The sequence below is a fragment of the Apium graveolens genome, chromosome 2 (assembly GCF_009905375.1).
Source record: "Apium graveolens cultivar Ventura chromosome 2, ASM990537v1, whole genome shotgun sequence".
Taxonomy (NCBI): Eukaryota; Viridiplantae; Streptophyta; class Magnoliopsida; order Apiales; family Apiaceae; genus Apium; species Apium graveolens.
The window spans coordinates 255,754,576-255,767,738 of record NC_133648.1 but is presented as its reverse complement, the minus strand read 5'-3'; the positions used below and the strand labels follow the sequence as shown (position 1 = coordinate 255,767,738).

The following is a 13,163-nucleotide window of genomic DNA, read 5'->3' as shown; positions in this document are numbered from 1 at the left end:
ATCAATGTCTTATCCTGTGTAGTTACACTTGGATCTTCTAAATGAGAGAGATGATCAGTGACTTGATTCTCAGTGCCTTTCCTGTCCTTGGTCTCTAACTCAAATTCCTGAAGTAAAAGAACCCATCAAATCAGTATAGGCTTCGAGTCCTTCTTTGAGACGAGATATAGAATAGTAGCGTGATCAGTGAAAACTGTCACCTTCGTCCCAAGCAAATAAGATCAAAACTTCTCAAAACCGTAGACAATGGCTACGAGTTCTTTTTTAGTAGTAGTATAATTCAGTTGAGCGCCATTGAGGGTCTTACTAGAATAGTAGACCACATGAAATATGTTGTTCTTTCTCTGCCCAAGAACTGCTCCAACTGCATAGTCACTTACATCGCACATCATCTCAAAAGGTTCATCCCAATTAGGTGCAGTTATGACAGGTGTCGTGATCAAACTCTTCTTTAAGATCTCAAAAGAAGCAAGGCACTCGTCATCAAACTTGAAAGGGACGTCTTTCTCTAGAAGATTGGAAAAGGGTTTAGAGATTTTAGAGAAGTCCTTGATGAATCACCGATAGAAACCCGCATGACCAAGAAAGCTGCGAACTCCCTTAACAGAAATTGGTGGAGGAAGGTTTTCGATAACCCCCACCTTGGCTTTGTCCACCTCAAGACCTTTACTAGAGACCTTGTGCCCAAGAATAAGATCCTGTCGTACCATAAAATGACTTTTTTCCCAGTTGAACCAGATTGGTCTCCACACACCTTTTAAGAACGACGCCAAGATTTTGCAAGCATTCGTCAAAAGAATCACCAAACACAGAGAAATCATCCATGAACACCTCCACATTCTGACCAATCATGTCAGGGAAGATAGCCATCATGCATCTCTGAAATATGGCAGGTGCACCACACAACCCAAAAGAAACTATTCTGAAGGTAAAAGTACCAAATGGACAAGTGAAGGTAGTCTTTTCCTGATCTTCTGGAGCAATACAAATCTGATTCTAACCCGAATAGCCATCTAGAAGACAGTAGTAATCATGCCCAACCAACCTGTCAAGTATCTGATCAATAAATGGAAGAGGGAAGTGATCTTTCCTTATGGATTTGTTCATCTTCCTGTAATACATGTAAACTCTCCACCCCATGACTGTTCGAGTAGGAATGAGCTCATTCCTTTCATTAGCAACAACGGTGATACCTCCTTTCTTTGGAACACACTGAACTGGACTCGCCTAAGAACTGTTAGAGATGGGATAGATGATCCCGCATCTAGCCATTTGAGGATTTGCTTCTTCACAACTTCTTTCAAGATCAGATTAAGCCTTCTATGTTGCTCTACAATAGGCTTGCTAACTTCTTCTAGCAGAATTTTATGCATACAATAAGAAGGGATGATTCCCTTGATATTTTCTATAGTCCATCCAATTGTCGACTTGAACTCTCTCATAATTCTTAAGAGCTTTTCCTCATCACTACCTGAAAGGTCAGATGCAATAATAACAGGAAAAGTAGATGCATCACCTAAAAAAGCATACCTTAAGTGTTCAGGCAATGGTTTAAACTCAAGTGTAGGAGCTTCCTTAATAGATGGCTTGAGGCGCTTTGGAGATTTGTTCAACTCCTCCAATCCAAGAGATTCAAAAGGCATATCTAACGTTCGCTTCCAAGGAGAAGCATTCAAATACTGCAACTGTTCATCACCTTCATCATCTTCACTATCTGAATTCCCCAACAAGGCCTTCTCTAAGGCATCAGACCTTAGCATTTGATCAAGTTCTGAAGTAACCATAGAATCGACCAACTCAACTTTTAAGCAATCCTCATTTTCAGTCGGGAATTTGATGGCATTAAAAACATTGAATATCACATCCTGATCCAGCACTCGCATAGTAAGCTCACCCTTCAGCACTTCAATCAAGGTTCAACCAGTAGCCAAGAATGGTCTTCCCAAGATTATGGGAATCTTCTTATCCTCCTCGAAATCAAGAATTATAAATCAGCAGGAAAGATGAGTTTATCTACATTGACCAAGACATCCTCCACAATGCCTCATGGATATTAATAAATCGATCGGCCAATTGCAAGGTCATATAAGTAGGCTTTGGATCAGGTAAGTCCAATTTCTTGAAGATTGACAAGGGCATCAAATGATGCTAGCTCCCAAGTCACATAAGCATTTGTCAAATGACATTTTTCCAATGGTACAAGGAATAGTGAAACTTCCAGGATCTTGAAGCTTTGGAGGCAACTTCTGTTGCAGCACAACACTGTGTTCCTCCGTAAGAGCAATTGTCTCTAATTCATCAAGCTTAACTTTCCGAGAGAGAATACCTTTCATAAACTTCACATAACTAGGCATCTGTTCAAGAGCTTTAGTGAAAGGTATATTGATAGGAAGTTTCTTGAACACCTCCAGAAACTTCTTATACTGCCTATCCACCTTTTCTTTTGAAGCCTCTTAGGAAAAGGGGGTGGAGGATAGATCTGTTTCTCCCCTGTATTACCCTCAGGAGGAGTATGTTCCACAGTAGTCTTCCTTGGTTCCACTTCTGCTTCCTTCTGCACTTCTTCTTCAGCCACAGCTTCTTCTTCCGTTCAGAATTTGCAAGTTTCCCATACCTCAATGTAATTGCCTTCACCTGCTCCTTAGCTTCCCTCTTTCTTGGAACTTATTGTCATTAGGGAGTGTACAAGGTTAACAATTTAGCAATGCGTTGGCAATTTTCCCAATTTGATTCTCCAAGATCTTGATAGAAATCTCTTGGCTCTTGCACATGATCCTCAATTCCTCCGATTCAGATTTTTCATTAGATTGTTACAGATGGAGTTCTTATCTCGGTGCATATTGCGGTTGCTGAAAACCAGGGGGTTATATTACTTTACTGCATACTGGTAATAAGGCTGTTGAACCGCATTCTGAGTATTGCTCCAGCTGAAGTTAGGATGATTGCGGTTGTTGGGATGATAGGTGGCTGGAATAGGCTGCTACAACATCTAAAAATTGCTCACAAACTGAGTTGATTCACTAGAAATAGTACACTGCTCTGTCTCATGGGCACCAGCACAAAGCTCACAAACACTAGTGATCTGAATAACTCCACAATTAGCCAAAGAATCCACCTTCATCGTCAAAGCCTTAGGCTGAGAAGCTATAACAGTAGTTGCATCTACCTCCAGAATTCCTGCTACCTTGCTCTGAGGTAATCTCTGAGTTGGGTTCTGGTATTCATTGGCAGCCATTAGATCAATCAATTCATAAGCTTCATCATAGCTTTTAGCCCATAAGACTCCTCCTGATGTTGCATCAAGCAAGGGTCTAAAAGTATCCATTATAAAAGTAGTTAATGATCATCCAGTCAGGCATCCCATGGTGAGGACACTTTCTAAGCATCTTTTTGTAGCGATCCCAAGCCTGACATAAAGATTATCTAGATTGTTAAGAAAATTGAGTAAGTGCATTTCTGATTGTAGCAGTCTTCGCCATAGGAAAGAATTTAGTTAGGAACTTTTGAGAAAGATTCTTCCATTTGGTAATAGACCCTGGTGGTAGAGAATGTAACCAACACTTAGCTTTATCCCGCAGAGAAAATGGGAAAAGCCTCAATTTAATAGCATCTTCAGAAACTCTATTGAACTTGAAAGTATTGCAGATCTCGATGAAATCTCTGATGTGCATGTTGGGGTTTTCTGTCGGAGAACCCCCAAATTGAACTGAGTTCTGTATCATCTGAATTGTGCTCGACTTGATCTCAAAGGTGTTAGCCGAAATGGATGGTCGGACAATGCTAGACTGAATATCATTAATCTTCGGTTGGGAGTAATCCATTAAAGCCTTCGTATTCGCTTCTGGTTCTTTCATTGCAATAAGAGCTTCTTCTTCAACTTTCTCCTCAACCAGAACTTCTTCAAAAACTTCCTTAGCTACTACAACTTCTTCCTTAGCTTGATCCAGTGTTCTCTTACGAGACCGAGAACGCGTATGCATACACGCTCGCTAGAGTACCTGAAACACGACAAGGGACTAAGTAACAATGTTTGAGTCAATGAACTTTAACGACCACTGAGGAAAAACACATAAACTAAAAATTAACACCGAGTCCCCGGCAACGGCGCCAAAAACTTGTTAGGACGAAAACACGCGCTAATATTCATGCAAGTATACGCGATCACAAGTAATATAGAATTAGTACTAGTTCGTTCCCACAAAGACTGGTTTAGGTTAATTTCAATCAATGCACTTATGCAACACTGGTATTGTTATTATTCAATGCTAAGACGAATAACAATTTGAGATTGTTTATAACTACAATTAACTTAGAAATTATACTAAAGAACATTAATTAAGAGAATTAAAAGGATTGATTACTATATGACACAAATATGGAATTCTAACTTCATTACTACCTCATTTAATAGCCTCTTTGTTCTCAACCTTAGCATGTAATGGTGATGACACTAATCAGATAACACGAAACTAGTAAATGCCAACTTTCGTTGTACGATTACCCTACTATCAGACATCCACAAAAGAGATAGAAGCTGAATAGATACCATTTATATTAAGACCCTATATGTCTATAGAATTTGACAACATAAAGGTTTAATGCACAATATCTATCATGATTATATAGGGCAAGTAAGATGGTTAAAATTACCAACGAAACATGCATATCAAATACATGAACCTATGCTAGCATGGCAAGTTCTAAACCCATATATTCACTTTCGCTTCAATAGAGATTAACACGCTATCGTATAAGTTCGCGACGCTCATAAGATGAATAAGCACAACCAATACTAGGTTATCATACAATCACCACACACTAAGGTATTGAAAAAATTAACTAAGAAATCCATAAGTAAATCCGCTAGAACCCCACGATAACGATTAGCCCATAATCACACTCATCATTAACGTGGGTTCCGATGAAAACATGGTATAATAAACGTAGTCTTTATACTGAATAAATAATAAACCAAGTACGTAACAAGAGTATAGGTTCACAAATAAGAAAACTAGCATCCAAGATTACAACTTAAAACAAAGAATCACAAGAATAAACTAGATCCTCTTTGCCTTCGTTGAATTGTGCTATACGGTCTTCTTACGCCTTCTCCTTAAGCTCTAGAACGTCTTGTTCTTGAAAAACGACATAAAGTTGTCATTATATAGCAGCCCATGCAGATTAGATGTCCAGAAAATCAGAATTATAGTGGAAACATGATTCCTGAAAATCGACCCGGGGCGCGCGCGGGCGCGCTGTCTTCTTGTACTCTGGCGCGGCCGCGCGCTACTACAGTGCAGGCGCGTTGACCTTCTGGAAAATCTTTATTTTCTTGTTTTCTTGGCTGGTTTGAGTTGGCAATCCTCAAGCAATCTTTCTGAGCACCATCCTAATACCAATTTAGCACTAAAACAATATTAAATCTCATGATTCTTGTATTAATGCCTGAAATGCAAAAACACTACAAAACACATCAAATACACAAATAACTCGAGTACAAAACACCAATTCAAACCTTTATAGATCATTCTAAGTGGACATAAATGCCACTTAACAAGAGTTCATTTATATGTTCAAGTGTGAGTGAAGAACAATTAATGAAGTATTCAAGATTGTAGTAGTAATGAAGACTTTGTCTAAAGTACCAGAAATGATTCCAGTGAAAGTACAGTTGTTTATTGACAGTCAGTGTTTGAAGCGATAAAGTTGTTGTAAGCTTAACAATGTAATCAAGGCTATAATACGAAGACCTGAATCAGGGTTAATCGTCTGTGAACCAGACCAGTTGCACTAGGCGTTAACAGCTCGTGAACGGAATCTGGGTATTATTTTTAGAAGAATTGTTAAGTTGAGGAACGTACTTGGATTGAACGTTAATCTGTTAAAGTACGAGAAGAGGTGCGCAGGGGTACAGCTAAACAGCTCGAGGGAGTGGCCTAGTTCAAAGTTTGATTGTTAAATTAAATAAATTTATTTAATGGACTTTAATATAATTTATTTAATAAACTTAAAATGATTTATTTTATAAACTTTAAATAAGTTTATTTTATAAATCTGAATTAGTTTATTTATATAATTTATATTTAAGTTTATTTTATAAATTAATTTAGTTAGAATTTAAACTTAAATAAAAAGAAAAAGAAAAGAAAAAAAGGAGAAAAAAGAAAAGAAAACATAAAGAAAACAAAAAAGAAATTGAAAGAAAAAGGGCGGCCATGTTTTGTTTACAAATGGAAATAAGTACAAGTAATGTACTTGTAAAGTTGTTGGTCGCAAGTTGTTAAAATAAAAAGAAAAACAAACCAAACTTTGTACTAGTTTATTTACTAGTCACAAGTTGATTTCAAGGTCGCAAGTTACACATCCTTGGTCGCAAATTAGGTCTTGTGGAAATAATTATAAGTGATATTCTCTCTGGTCGCAAGTTGCAAGAAAATGTACCTGTCGCAACTTACTCCTCAGCCACATCTTTGTTGAACAATCAATTAAATTATGTGGTTCAATTTCAGTCACACATTTTTGGATTGATATAAAGACTATACAATCCGCAAAAGAATTTAGCAATAAAAGAATTATTTTGTTCATCTTCTCTCCCAAGAGAGCTGAAGAATTGAAGCAAAGAGAGACATGAGAGATATACACCCAAATTTATATCCGTTAATCTTCTCACTGGAGTAACATTATAATTCCTGATTTAACTCTTGTATATTCATAGGGGCATTATAATTGTTACCCATTAATTAATTTCTTAGACAAACAAAAGCTAGAACATTGTATAGGATTTAATTTATTGATCTTTGTAGAAGCTAGGAACTTAGTTGTTCTTAGATTGGAGTCGGTTAATTTATTTACCGGAGTGTAGCAACACCCCTCGCGGATTTATATACGGATATATATTTCCACGAATATCTTGTATTCCTCATTTTATATTCTCAAATACTATTCACCTCAAGAACACGAAACCACTAACCGAGCACTAAATTTTATATCCGCAAAAGATTCGAAAGGATTTTTTAATTTAGTGAGTATCGTATTCAACCCCCCATTCTACGATACTTCGGGACCTAACAAACTCCTAACACTTCCAACTCCTAAGTTATATATTATATATCCTATTTTATGGTTCAATGTTCTCTTACTTAATTTTAATTTAAAATTTTAAAATAGAGCAAATTACATGGATGTGTCAAAGATGTACACGTATTTTCAAAAAATTGATCGTATTTTCAAATTAACATAATGGTGGTTAAAGTTACATCCCCATTTCAAAAACGTGTCTACCGTTAAATCCATCCTAACGGATATAACCAAGCCGGGTCGCCAAGAACGAAGTCGGGTCGGGTATGAACACCGATTGTTTTTGGAAAAATCGAAATTCCAGCGGTTCATCCCGGACTCCGCTAATGAACCGAACTCCGCTGATACTCGGAACGCAACCAAATAAGCTCTACACCTTCCAAAACTTTCCAAAAATTTGTAATAAACATTGACAACAATCATTGATGGTGCATCATCGTTTTCCTTTGATTCCCCAACACACCCCGACCAGCAAAAACCGGCCAACACAAAATCAATCTAAAACGTAAAAAACATAATATAAACTCATCTATACATTAATACAAACGTACTGAACTAGTTAATACCAACAAACACGAAGTAATTTGTCTGAAAATGAAAGAAAGAACCGGCAGCTTATTTTTCATACTTACATGTATAGACTCAAATTTAAACGATATATAATTTTATTTAATTAATTTCAACGAAAAATAACTGAAACTGAAAGCCCAAAATTGATGATAAATCCTATAATTGAAATTGCAAATTTATCATGCCTGCAGTGATTTTTATGATTGAATTAGATAGAGGATTGAATTTCGCACATTTTGTTTACTCGAACACTAAAAACTGAGATCCAAATCACCTTCCAATTTGGTTTGATCTTCGGGAATACCAAAAAAAAGTATTTAGAGAATTTTCTATTTTTAATAAAATTCAGAGTTTCTTACAGAATTGCAAATATAGCCTTACTTCTTTGGAGCCGTTAGGCTAGAATTAACGGCAAACACGTTTCCAAAATGTGAAATATAAGTTCAGCCACCATTCTGTACATATGAAAATACGGTCAATTTTTTTTAAATTCATGTATACCTTATCCACACCCTATAATTTATTCTTTAAATTAGCATGAATTTATTTGTTTTGGAAAGATATTAAATATATAAATTATATGTAAATCTTGTTTTAAAGATCTCATGGTAATGGATTAACATACCGTTAATATTAAGTTATAATTTGTTAAGAAAAAAAATAGCACAAATTGTTAAAGGTTAATTTATGCTATAGTATCTAGTATCCAGGTTTGGCTTTTTTCTACCTAGGAAATTTATTAATCTAAGAAGAATTTAGAGTTTTTTGGTTTTCCAAATGTAAAATATAAGTTTATGTACACTCCAACAATCGTCCTTTACGAATCACAAATTTCGGTGATTCCTGTAGCAGACGCCCCTGAGCAACATAACATCATGCTGATATACTTTTGATATATGTGTAACCAAACAAATATTTAAGTCCACAACTTCACACGGATCAATATGTTGAATCTTAAACTTTGATTTCAATATAATTCATTCGACTGTATGAGTGATTGAAACTGGAAAGAGTTCTAGAAAAGATCTCGGGTGAATAATTTGTTTAAAACGGACTATGTACACTTGCAAAAGAAGTAATGAACGGTAAATATTATGATACACAGTTGTTAAGCGTTGGACGTAGCTTTACTCTTATATTAATTTAATTAATTTAGTTTTTTTGAGTCAATTCAGGACTCCTAAGTCGCACACCTATATATTTTTGGCAGAATTAACTGGTTAAAGGTTGGGGCTAGTTTATAGTGCTAGTGTAAAAAATTTGTAGGAATTTTTCTGGTTAAGTTATCTATTTTATTTTTATGTTTTCCAAAGTTCCAATGGTCGGATCACCCTAAATTTTGGACAGCATCTTCATAGCTCAGGTATCTACATTCTGAACGGTGGAGATCCGGTTTGGAGGTCCAGAAGGTAGTACGGGCAGGGTTTTTACAAGGGGTGCGGATTAGGCTTCCCGTGGTGCGGTGACTTTGAGGGGGGTTTTCCACCGCGGTGCGGATTAGGCTTCCTTTTGTGCGGCAACTTGGACCGGGTATTTTTGGCCCAAAAGGTGTTTTAGGATTAAGTCTTAAACTAGGCCCATGGTTATTATTATTATTATGATATATAAAGAGTAGTGAATTGGCTAGGTTTTTCGTGGCATGTATTATATTATATACAGAATATAAATATAAATAAAAAAAAGAGATATTTCAATTGGCCAAAAAAAATCTTCTTCTTTGTGTTCTTCATTTTAATTTTACTATTGCTTGTATTATAGTCGATAACTTGTGTTAGTGGAACTCGGTGTAAGTTCTACATAATAAGTTTCTTTTATGTGTGTTATTATGTTGCGTCAAGGGTGATCCCGAGTTTGGGACCTATCAATTGGTATCAGATCCAGAATCATATTTGGGTGGTAAAACTCCAATTTGTGGTGTTTCTGGGTTGTGTCTTGTGTGTGCACACAAGGTATTTGGTAAAATTTATGAGAGAGACTGGTTTTGAAACAAGTTAGGTATGGTTTCTACAGGCGGTGTAGTTAAAATTGGGAAGTATGTGGTAGAGAAATTCAATGGAAAGAATGATTTTTCCTATTAGAGAATGCAGATGAAGAATTTGCTGATCTCGCAAAAGTTACACAAAGTTTTGTTGGGTAAGATGAAGAAGGGCAAGGATATGTCGAATGAAGACTCAGAAGAATTAGATCTCAAAGCACGGGCTTTAATCATGTTATGCCTTGAGAGATAAGTTACATTCTTGGTTGATAGCGAGCAAACGGCTGCGTCTGTTTGGACAAAGTTGGAGTCCAACTTCATGACGAAGACTTTAACAAATCAGATTGATTTGAAGTTGAGACTATAAAATTGCAGGATAGAGGAAGGGTCATCTATCCGGGAGGACATCAACAAGTTTGATAGGTGCATATCATATTTTAAAGATATTAATATGGAGGTGGGTAACGAAGATCAAACACTTTTATTACTTCTTTCATTGCCAAAATCATATGAGAACCTGGTACAAACATTGATGCTTATGAACAATGAGACTAGAACTTCACTTCTAGCGGATGATCTTCGCAAGATTGCAACTAGTGATATGACTACTGGTGGGAATAATGAGCAGGCACATGGATTGTTTGTAAGGGGTAGGATTGATGACCAAGGAAAAGGCAGGAGAGGAAATTCTAAGTCGAAATATAAACCTCATGCGGAAGGTAAGTGTTTCAAGTGTAGTGAGCCTGGGCATTACAAAGCAAATTGTCCTAATAAAAGGGTTGCTTGGAAGAAGAACAAAAATAATGAGGATACCGGAAATATGAGAAAGAAGAGGTTGAACATGCTTTGGAAGAAGGGGGAAGTGATGATTATTTTTCTGTCACGTGTGAAGAAGAAATCACTGATAGGTGGATTTTTTATTCTGGTTGCTCTTACCATATGTGTCTGAATCGGAAGTGGTTTATGACCTATAGAGGCGTCCAAGGTGGAATCATAGTGATGGGAAATAACCATGCTTGTAAAATGGCGGGGCTTGGTTCTTGTTAGGAATATATGTGCATTAGTTTGATGATATGTTTAACAAAACACTTAAGTAGAAGTTTAGTGTTTGCAGCCTCAACGGATAAGACCATCTTGGCTATCCGTTGATGGTGCAGCTTTACTTAGAAATAAGTCTAGTGTTGTAGCACATTTCAGTCTCTGTATTTAAGATATAATTCTTAGAAGTTGAGAGAAAATATAAGTCATGTTGACTACCAGAAGATATGCAAATAGGAAGGCCAATTGTAAATATTTCATGCCTTGTAATTTTGTATAAATGAAGTGGTATCAACGGATGTCTTAAAGACCTTCAACGGATGAGAAACAAAGCTTCAACGGATGTCTCTAAAGCTTCAACGGATAGAGCTTCAACTGCTAACACATCAACGGATAAAGCCATCAACGGATGAAGGCTTCAACGGATGTTCTGTTAAATAGCAGTTGATAAGTGGTAGTTGTAACAGCAGACAGAGGCACATGGGTTGTCAGAGATAACTGAAATGTGGAAGCCTAATTTCAGGAACATCAGAAAAAGCAGTCGTTCTACTCTAGTACAAAGAGGCAATAGTCAACAAAGTACTTGAGTGATATGGAGAAGAAATAAGTGGAGAACTTATTTTATTATTATATTTTTATCTTTGTCTTCACTTGTACACTTGGTGATATATAAACCAAGTAGCAGCTAGTAATTAGATAAGAATTTTTCCAGTGCTGTTTAGAAAAATCTTGAGAGAAAAATTATCTAGTTTGTACTAGGATGCAGCTGTGATCAACATCTTGAATCACAGATTTTCTGAAATACCATCTCTGGTGGAACAACAATCTACCAAAAAAGTTTTTAAGGTCTGTTATGTTCTTTACATTAGTGCTTGAATATATATCTGTCTGTATTAGCTTAAAGCAATTCACACACTTGTTTATCTTGAACACAAAGCCTTCAAAACTGCTCAAAACTTGAAAAAGTTTTGAGATTTACATTCAACCCCCCTTCTGTAAATCTCATTGTTAGTCCACTAGGAATAACAATTGGTATCAGAGCGAGCTCTTGACACACAAAGAGTTTAAAGATCTTGGAAACTAACAAAGATGAGTAAGAAGGATATTGGAGTAAAAATCCCAGTTCTTGGCAAAGACAGTTATCACCATTGGAAGGTGAAAATGCACCTTCATCTACTCTCCCAAGATGAAGGTTATGTAAACTGCATTGAGAATGGTCCTCACATTCCCCACAAAGTAGCCACAGTTGCTACGGCCACAATTGCTGTTGGTCAATCCATTCCAAAACCTAGAGCAGAATGGACAATGGAAGACACAGAAGAAGTCCACAAGGATAAGAAGGCTATGAACATTTTGTTTAATGGTCTTGACAAGGATATGTTTGATAATGTGATAAATTGCACAACTGCCAAAGAGGTTTGGGACACAGTTCAGCTACTGTGTGAAGGTACAGAACAAGTAAAAGAAAACAAAATGCAGCTTCTCATTCAACAGTATGAGTATTTTCATTTTGAAGAAAATGAATCTTTAAATGACACATTCAATAGATTCCGAAAGCTGTTGAATGGACTGAAGCTGTATGGTAGAGTGTACCAGGTGAAGGATTCAAATCTTAAATTTTTAAGATCCTTACCAAAGGAATGGAAACCCATGACTGTCTCATTGAGAAACTCTCAAGATTATAAGGACTTCACTCTTGAAAGATTATATAGAATCTTGAAGACTTATGAACTAGAGCTGGAACAGGATGAGGTATTGGAGAAGGGAAGAAAGAAAGGAGGTTCAGTTGCCTTGGTAGCTGAAAATGAGAAAGAATACAGACAAGAAACTGTGAGATCTACATCAAACTCCAAAGATGGCACAAGCAAATCAGAATCAAGCAAGGGTAAGGAGCAAGTTGCTGAGAATGAAGACAACTCCAGCCAAGATGACTCTGATGGTATTGATGAGCATCTTGCATTTCTGTCCAGGAGATTTGCAAAGATGAAATTTAGGAAAAACACTAGAGCCACTAAACCTCATAAGAACATGGTGGACAAATCCAAGTTCAAGTGTTTCAATTGTGGTATAAGTGGACACTTTGCAAGTGAGTGCAGAAAGCCAACTTCTGAAAAGAAGAAATTTGACCAAGTAGATTACAAAAAGAAATATTTTGATCTGCTCAAGCAAAAGGAGAGGGCTTTCATTACTCAAGAAAAAGACTGGGCAGCTGATGGAGAAGAAGAGGATGAAGATGTGGAATATGTCAACTTGGCTCTCATGGCTGATTCTGAGGAAAATGAAGTTAGTTCATCAAGCAACCAGGTAATCACTACTGATTTAACACAGCTTACTAAAGAAGAGTGCAATAATGCTTTTAATGACATGTCTACTGAATTGTATCATTTGCGTGTGTCTCTTAAATCTCTTGCTAAAGAAAATAGTAGGATTAAAGAGAACAATCTGTTTTTAAGTAATAGAAATGCTGTGTTAGAAGATAAGTTGATTGACCTAGAGAAAACTA

General features: G+C 36.5%; 1 non-coding gene across 1 annotated transcript; it reads left to right on the top strand.

Moving 5' to 3' along the window:
* The first annotated feature begins 3,357 nt into the window (after positions 1–3,357).
* LOC141709923 (small nucleolar RNA R71) lies at positions 3,358–3,464 on the top strand. The gene has a single exon (XR_012570475.1). It is a non-coding gene; the product is annotated as a small nucleolar RNA R71 (small nucleolar RNA).
* The last annotated feature ends 9,699 nt before the right edge of the window (positions 3,465–13,163 follow it).